Source organism: Mangifera indica, chromosome 6, assembly GCF_011075055.1.
Source record: "Mangifera indica cultivar Alphonso chromosome 6, CATAS_Mindica_2.1, whole genome shotgun sequence".
NCBI lineage: Eukaryota > Viridiplantae > Streptophyta > Magnoliopsida > Sapindales > Anacardiaceae > Mangifera > Mangifera indica.
In genome coordinates, this window is record NC_058142.1 from 8,912,515 (window position 1) to 8,920,536 (window position 8,022).

The following is an 8,022-nucleotide window of genomic DNA, read 5'->3' on the forward strand; positions in this document are numbered from 1 at the left end:
GAAAAAATTAAATTTAACAGATGTTTGATTTATTTTTTTAATTAAATATTATTTTATTTTTAATTTAAAATAACATAATTATATGATAACAGCTGATACAGAATAATCCATTCATTCTCCATAAAATTTCCCTCACTCCCTTCACTGAAACTCCCTTGTACATCTCAGCTTTGCTTGGTCATGTTGAGTTCACCAAGGCTATTGTGAGCCAAAAGCCTCAACTTGTCGCAGAGTTGGACTCTTTCAAACGCTCACCTCTTCACCTGGCTGCTGCTGACGGCCACAGCGAAATTGTCAAAGAGCTGTTACTAGCAAATAAGGATGTGAGTATGTTTACTGACCAAGAGGGGAGAATTCCTCTCCATTTGGCTGCAATGAGAGGGAGAGTTGAGGTGATAAAAGAGCTTATAAGTGCAAAACCTGAGTCAATTTTTGAGCCAATCCGTGGAGAAACAGCTTTACATTTGTGTGTTAAGCTCAATCATTTGGATGCACTCAAAGCATTGGTGCCATCTGTTGATGATGAGGAGTTTCTCAACTCCAAAAACCTTGAAGAAACTCTATCTTGCAAGTATCTACTATGTTGCAGTAGTATGAGGTATAAGCCTTTTTATCTCGTGCTTAATTTGCTTAAATTCTAGGTACGATTAGATTCAAACCGAGTTTATTTAAATTTAAGCTAGGTTAGAATGAGTCCGAAATGAGCTCAACTCAAGTGAGTTAAAACTTAAGTCTGTGAGTTAAATATTTTCGAGTTTAAGTTTTAAAGGTGTTCAACTCGTTAAATTCGTAAACTTAAAAGAATTTGACACAAATTGACTAAAAAATATTGTTTTGACCAATACGCATCAAAATAATATTATTTTGGTATAGAGTCGAGTTCAAAGCTCAATTTGAGTTCGAACTCAAGCCAAACTCAAACTTGACTCCTCTCAAACAAGTCAAACTCGAATACTTTGGAAGCGAGGTCAAGTTGGATCTACTTAAATCGAACCGAGCTCAAGACCCAAAGAGCAGGCAGGCACTTCATGTTTGCTAGTTGTATAACGCAACATATGTAGTGAATTATCATTTTGCTCACTCTATTCTAGTATTATGTCCATTTGGTTGAACTTTATGCAGACCACTAGCTACTTGCTTTCCGTGCCAAAAATGAGAGTGGATTTGAACTCCTTGATCAAAACTGGTTTTCCAGCCTTTGATGGAAGCTGCAGGAACGGCACAACTCAAAGCAATTTACAGAGGAATCCCATCAAAGAAACGACCACCAAAGTTCAAACCACTCAATCACCCCAAAGGTTAAAATCAATAATAACAACATTCTTCAAATGGAGAAGGCTCATCAACTACAAGAGCGACCACCATGAAAAAATAAGAGGCAACTTGATGGTGGCGGCCAGCTTGATTGCCAACATGAGTTTCCAGATTGCAACAAACCCACCAGGTGGCTACTGGCAAGCAGACGCCACTAATCTGAAAGAAGAAACCTGCCCAAAGGGGGTTTGCAGAGCTGGAACTTCAATTCACGCATACACTCATGAAAATCAGTACCACTTATTAACATTGTGAGCACAGTCTCATTCTCAGCATCGCTCAGCATAATTTTGTGGCTCATTAGTGGAGTTCCTCTCAGGAATAGAGTTTTTGTGGGAATTTTGCCGGTAAAAATGTGGGTTACGGTGCTGTTTATCGCCGGTGCATACTATTTGTCAATAAGCTTGGCGATGCCACATGAAATACTTGACAGTATTAGGAACTGGTACCCATGGGGTTATGTTTGGTCGCTTATCGCTATAATTTTTATACATGTAATAAGTTCTTGCTGGTGGCTGTTGAAGAAGCTGTTCATGGGGGTGATTTTTGTGGCTAAATGGTGCTGTTTTAAGAGGAAAAAACAGCTTGATCAGCCTCTGGTGAGTGTTTAGAAAGATCAGATTTAATCTTATCTATTGAAGTGGGCACATTTGATCAATAAATTCTATATGAACAATAAAATTTTATGCAATCTACTGATAGACGTGTTATGCTCTATCAGTTAATGTTGCATTATGAGTACTTATTTTGGATAGAAATGGTGTGGAATAAGAAGTTGAAAAAATTAAATTTAATAAATGTTTGATTTATTATCTATTTGTCTTAAATCTTACTTTTGATTTCTCCTATCATATTAAATATATACAAAAAAAAAAACCGAATAATGTTGGGCATACAATTTTTTATTATATAAATAATATGTTATTATACAATAAAATATTATTTTTTTAATTTAAAATCATACAATTACATGATGACACTCATCAAGTGTGTATCAATATTTGTACTCAAAGTGAGCATGTATAGTTTTATTGATAAAATACATACATAATTTTGCATTGATCGAAATGTTATTATAACATGTATGGTTTCTTTTTATATCATCTCATAAAATTTACAAAAAAAATTCCTAACATATTACATATCATTCACTATTTTTTTTTAAATGAGAAATTCTTATTTAAATTGAATTGTCCTTTCAATGTTAAACTAACCACATCAAATAAATAAAATCTCGAATTTAATGACCGACTACACATATGTCTTCTTTGTTATTTGGATGCAATCATTTTTGCTGCTTAAACTATCTACTTGAAGCTATTTTCACTGTTTTTAAGACCCGAAATCATAGAATGATATATTCGTAAGAGCAATGTTATATATACACACTTCTAAGTATCTAATTATGTATATACTATGTGTCATTTTATGATTAGGTATTATTCTACCTTATGCTTGATATAATTATGTACACATTTTTTAGTATACAATTACACTTCTGATTATATAATTGAGCAACACCAGAGATGCCCATGTGTTATTTTCCACAAGAAAAATAAAAAGGGGTGCAAATGCTTGATATGCGTATTTTTGCATCCCTATTCTTTTCATAGGCAAAACAATAGCCACTAAGAAGAAAAATGGACTGACTAAAGGAGTTTGAGTCAAGTTTGGACATTGGAAATCCTTTAGTCTTGCCATGATTAACAAAAACTTCAGAGGATAAGTAATTATGGTGTGGCTTTGGCGAAACAGTTTTTTGTTTTGATGAATTTCTAAACTTTATTCATGAGTTTAAGATTTATGGGTTATGGATTGATGTTGAGATGATTATATAAAGGTTTTTATGTTTAAAGCATGTGGAAATAGTAAGAGTTAAATGAATGTGTTGGTTGTGTTAAGGTTAAAGAGATATGATAATGTGGTTCTTGATTTGAGATTCGTTTTGGTTGGTTGCTATTGGATTGCTAGAAGTTGGCCAGAATTCATAGAAACCTATAGGGACGATTTACAGATCACAATACACGGTCATATGTGACAGCTCAATACCATGTATCCTTTTGTAAAGAAATAGCTGGCGAGTAGCAACACATTTGTCCTAAGAAAAAGCTCACATGATCGTGTGGTACAGGACACACATCTATGTCTAGCTTCCCCACTAGTGGGCATATATGTTAGAGTATGATGAAACAGCCGTGTTGAGTTGGTGAGGAACATGGGGATGTAAAACTATAACATGCCTATGTGTCGTCCTTGTGAAGAACACGGGGAAGGCAAGGGTGAAGAACCCCCGTATATGTACTAAGAAATGAAAAAGTCTATTTTATCCATAGGCTATGTTCAAGGAAGGGAAGAGGAAAGAAAGAGAAACAAAAAGGTATTAGCAAACAACCTAAGCTAGCCAACCATAGTAATGGTGTTTGACTATGTGACAGATGACACAAACCTTAACCAAGTCAAATCTGGATCGAAAATAGGAAAAGTCAAGGAAAGTGGTGTACACCTAGTTATCCACCAGTAGTATGTGTAAGTGGTGAGATAAGTGACAACAATAAGGTTATACGAGAGATAGATACCCATGAGATATATCATATAGTTCAATTTAGGTGTGCATGGTAAGAGATAATGGCACTTCAGTTAGTTCTTCAGGTGGTCAGCAATTTGCAACACATACATGCTTGTGGTAGGTGTCATCCAAAGATTGTATTTCAATTAGCATACTCGTAACTAAATGTATGCAGTAAGGGAAAGACTTCGACCAATTTCCTCATGTGACCAAGTTATCATAGCTAGTTGACCTGATAGTCTAGTCAACATGTTTGTGAGGCACAATAGTTAGTAGGCATTCGAGATGTTGATTACTTTCTCTAAGGCATCAAACATGTTGAGATCAACTTAGGCTATAGTAGTTTATGTGAGAGAGCCTATGTATTTAGGGCATGACAGTATTGAAAGTGGACAGATGGGCAAATAAGAGTGCTAGAAAACATGTTTTAACAACATAGAGACTTAGTAATGGAACATCAATTATAAGATTTTATGTTATATGTAAGATGTCGAGAGGTCATCTATTTACTGAGTGTTTTCCATTGTTGCATTTCTTTGTGGTTTTGCAGGTAGACGTGAGTAACGAGACATGCAGGGGAGCAAACAATCTAACCAATTTGTTGCATGAGGTTGAGGGGCAAAACCGTTATTTGCACATTTTATGTTATTTATGTTATGTTTTCTGTATGGATTTTATGGTTTGTATTTATGCATTTATTTAAGTTTTTGATCTTAGACACAACATTTATTCAAACGATGGTATATATTTGAAGTTAAGAGGTTATGTTTTCTTTTATTTCGTTGTTTTAGTTAAGAGATCAAGTTGTACACGTCTTTTCAAGTCATATTCCTTGTAAGGGTATATATTTGAAGAGGAATGTTATAGTGATGAATATTTTCATCCTAGAAAGTCAAAAATTTATCTTAAAAAATCAATATTGACGAAAGACCAAATCATTACAAAAGTTGTATTTGGCAAAGATAAATACCTATTAAAAAAAAAAAATCATCCTTAATCACTACAACAAATTTCATAAAAGGTGATCAAAATTTTCATCCCAAAAAGTCATTTGTGACGAAAGATGAAACACAAAAAAAGACGCGTTACCAAAAGACAATACCCACGAGAAAAGAAATTGTTCTTAATAATCAATCATTGTTGACAGAATAGTGTTTTGTCAATATACATTTTGGGACGAAATTTTTTCTCCATAATTGCATTAAATTTTGTCCCAAAAGGTACACAATTATGAACAAAATTAGGAACAAAATTATTCGTCGTTGATAGTATGGTGAATGCGGAACAAAATTTTTCATCTTTAATTATATAGTGCATTAGAAGCAGTTTTTTCTTCCTTAAATATATAATGAATTTAGGACAATTTTTTCATCCTTGATGATGCAATGAATTAAAATACAAAATTTTTCGTCCTTAATTGTATAATAAATTGGGGACAAAATTTTTCGTCCTTGAATATGTGAAAAATTGAGGACAATTTTTGATAGAATTTTTTGTCTTTGATTATGTAGTGAATTGAGGACAATTTTTTATGTCCTTAATAGTGTTGTAAATCAATGACAAAAAATTTGTTCTTGATTATGTGGTGAATTAAAAACACAAATTTCTGTTCTTTTTTTTTTTTTGGAGAATTCGACAAAAGAAATTCGATAATAAATTAAAATTAATAGTTATATTAATCTTTGAAATTGAACAAATCATATAAAACATCTTTTATACAAATTTTCAGCTTGTAACAGATGCCATTCTCTTCTTGTAACATGTCAAGCTGCAATTTATAAATTTACCTTTGCTTCAAACTTTCTGCTTCAGGACATATTATTGCATTCAGTTAAAAATTAAAATGGTTGGAAACAATAAATAGCTTCTTCCAATGTATTTCAAAGGTCATATGTGTCCCTAAATCTACAGGAGGAGCGTGACATAATTCATCACGAAGCGCAGAGGCTTCACACTGATCTCCTGAATCCTTTATATTGAGGAGTGGTATATCTAACGAGAACCTAAAGCAATTATTATTCTAAGCGAAAGGCTAATTAACTGCTTAGCAGGGAAAGTAAAAGGTTGAGTCGTCTTAGTGGTGAAACAAAGAATCAAGAATTAATCAGCAAAATTTTGGATCAAATGACATCCAAAGGAAAACGAAATTTCAAATCAAATGAAAATAGCGCATGAAAGTGAGAGAATTAGCCACGTACCATAACATGAACCATAGAAGATGAGACCTTTTTAAGATAATTGTACAATTGTATATGATTACTCCATGTTTTCAGATGCTTTCAGATTAGTTTTCATATGAGTATATACATCTTTTGTTCGCTTCCAGATTTTCAATTTTCTTCGAATAATTTCTAAACACTTTTAGTGATGCATTCATTTTAAAGTATTTTAAAAAAAAAAAAATAGACGCTTAGGAAATTAATTCATAACATTTCTCCTTCGGTGGGTTGTACTTTTAAGGAGGGATGTTACACACATACATGCTCGTGGTAGGTGTCATCCAAAGATTGTATTTCAGTTAGCATACTCGTAACTAAGTGTATGTAGTAAGGGAGGGACTTCGACCAGTTTCCTCATGTGACCTGGTTATCATAGCTAGTTAACCTGATAGTCTGATTGACATGTGCGTGAGGCATAATAGTTAGTAGGCATTCAAGATGTTGATTGCTTTCACTATGGCATCAAACATGTTGAGATCAACTTAGGCTATAGTAGTTTATGTGAGAAAGCCTATGTATTTAAGGCATGAGGGTGTCGAAAATAGACAGATGGGCAAATGAGTGTGCTAGAAAACATCTGTTTTAATAACATACAGACTTAGTAATGGAACATCAATTATAAGATTTTATGTTATATGTAGGGTGTTGAAACGTCACATACTTACTAAGTGTTTTTTACTGGTGGATTTCTTTGTGGTTTTGCAGGTAGACTTCAATAGTGAGACATATAGGGGAGCAAACGATCCAACCAGTTTGTTGCATGAGGCTAGGGGGCAAAACCGTTATTTGCACATTTTATGTTATTTATGTTATGTTTTCTGTATGGATTTTATGGTTTGTATTTATGCATTTATTTGAGTTTTAGATTTTAGACACAACATTTATTCAAACGATGGTTACTAGTTATGAATATCAGTTATTTCAGTTACATCTTTTTGCACACTTTGAATGAAGTTTGAATGCATACTCTTATATTTCGTTGTTTTACTTAAAAGGTCAAGTTGTACTTGTCTCTTCAAGTCATATTCCCTGTAAAGGTATATATTTAAAGAGAGATGTTATACTAATGAATATTTTTGTCTTAGAAAGTCAAAATTTTATCTTAAAAAATCAATATTGACGAAAGATCAAATCATTGCAAAAGGTGTGTTGCCAAAGAGTAATACCTATAAAAAAAAAAATCATCTTTAATCACTACAACAAGTCATTCAAGATGAAAGACCAAAATTTTCATCCTAAAAAGTCATTCATGATAAAAGATCAAATATAAAAAAAGACGCATTACCAAAAGACAATACCCATTAGAAAAGAAATTGTTCTTAATAACCAATTATTGTTGACAAAATAGTGTTTTATTAATATGCATTTTGGGACGAAATTTTTTCTCCATAATTGCATTAAATTTTGTCCCAAAAGGTACACAATTATGAACAAAATTAGGAACAAAATTATTCATCGTTGATAGTATGGTGAATGCGGAACAAAATTTTTCATCTTTAATTATATAGTGCATTAGAAGCAGTTTTTTCTTCCTTAAATATATAATGAATTTCGGACAATTTTTTCATCCTTGATGATGCAATGAATTAAAATACAAAATTTTTCGTCCTTAATTGTATAATAAATTGGGGACAAAATTTTTCGTCCTTGAATATGTGAAAAATTGAGGACAATTTTTGATAGAATTTTTTGTCTTTGATTATGTAGTGAATTGAGGACAATTTTTTATGTCCTTAATTGTGTTGTAAATCAATGACAAAAAATTTGTTCTTGATTATGTGGTGAATTAAAAACACAAATTTTTGTTCTTGTTTTTTTTTGGAGAATTTGACAAAAGAAATTCGATAATAAATTAAAATTAATAGTTATATTAATCTTTGAAATTGAACAAATCATATAAAACATCTTTTATCAAATTTTCAG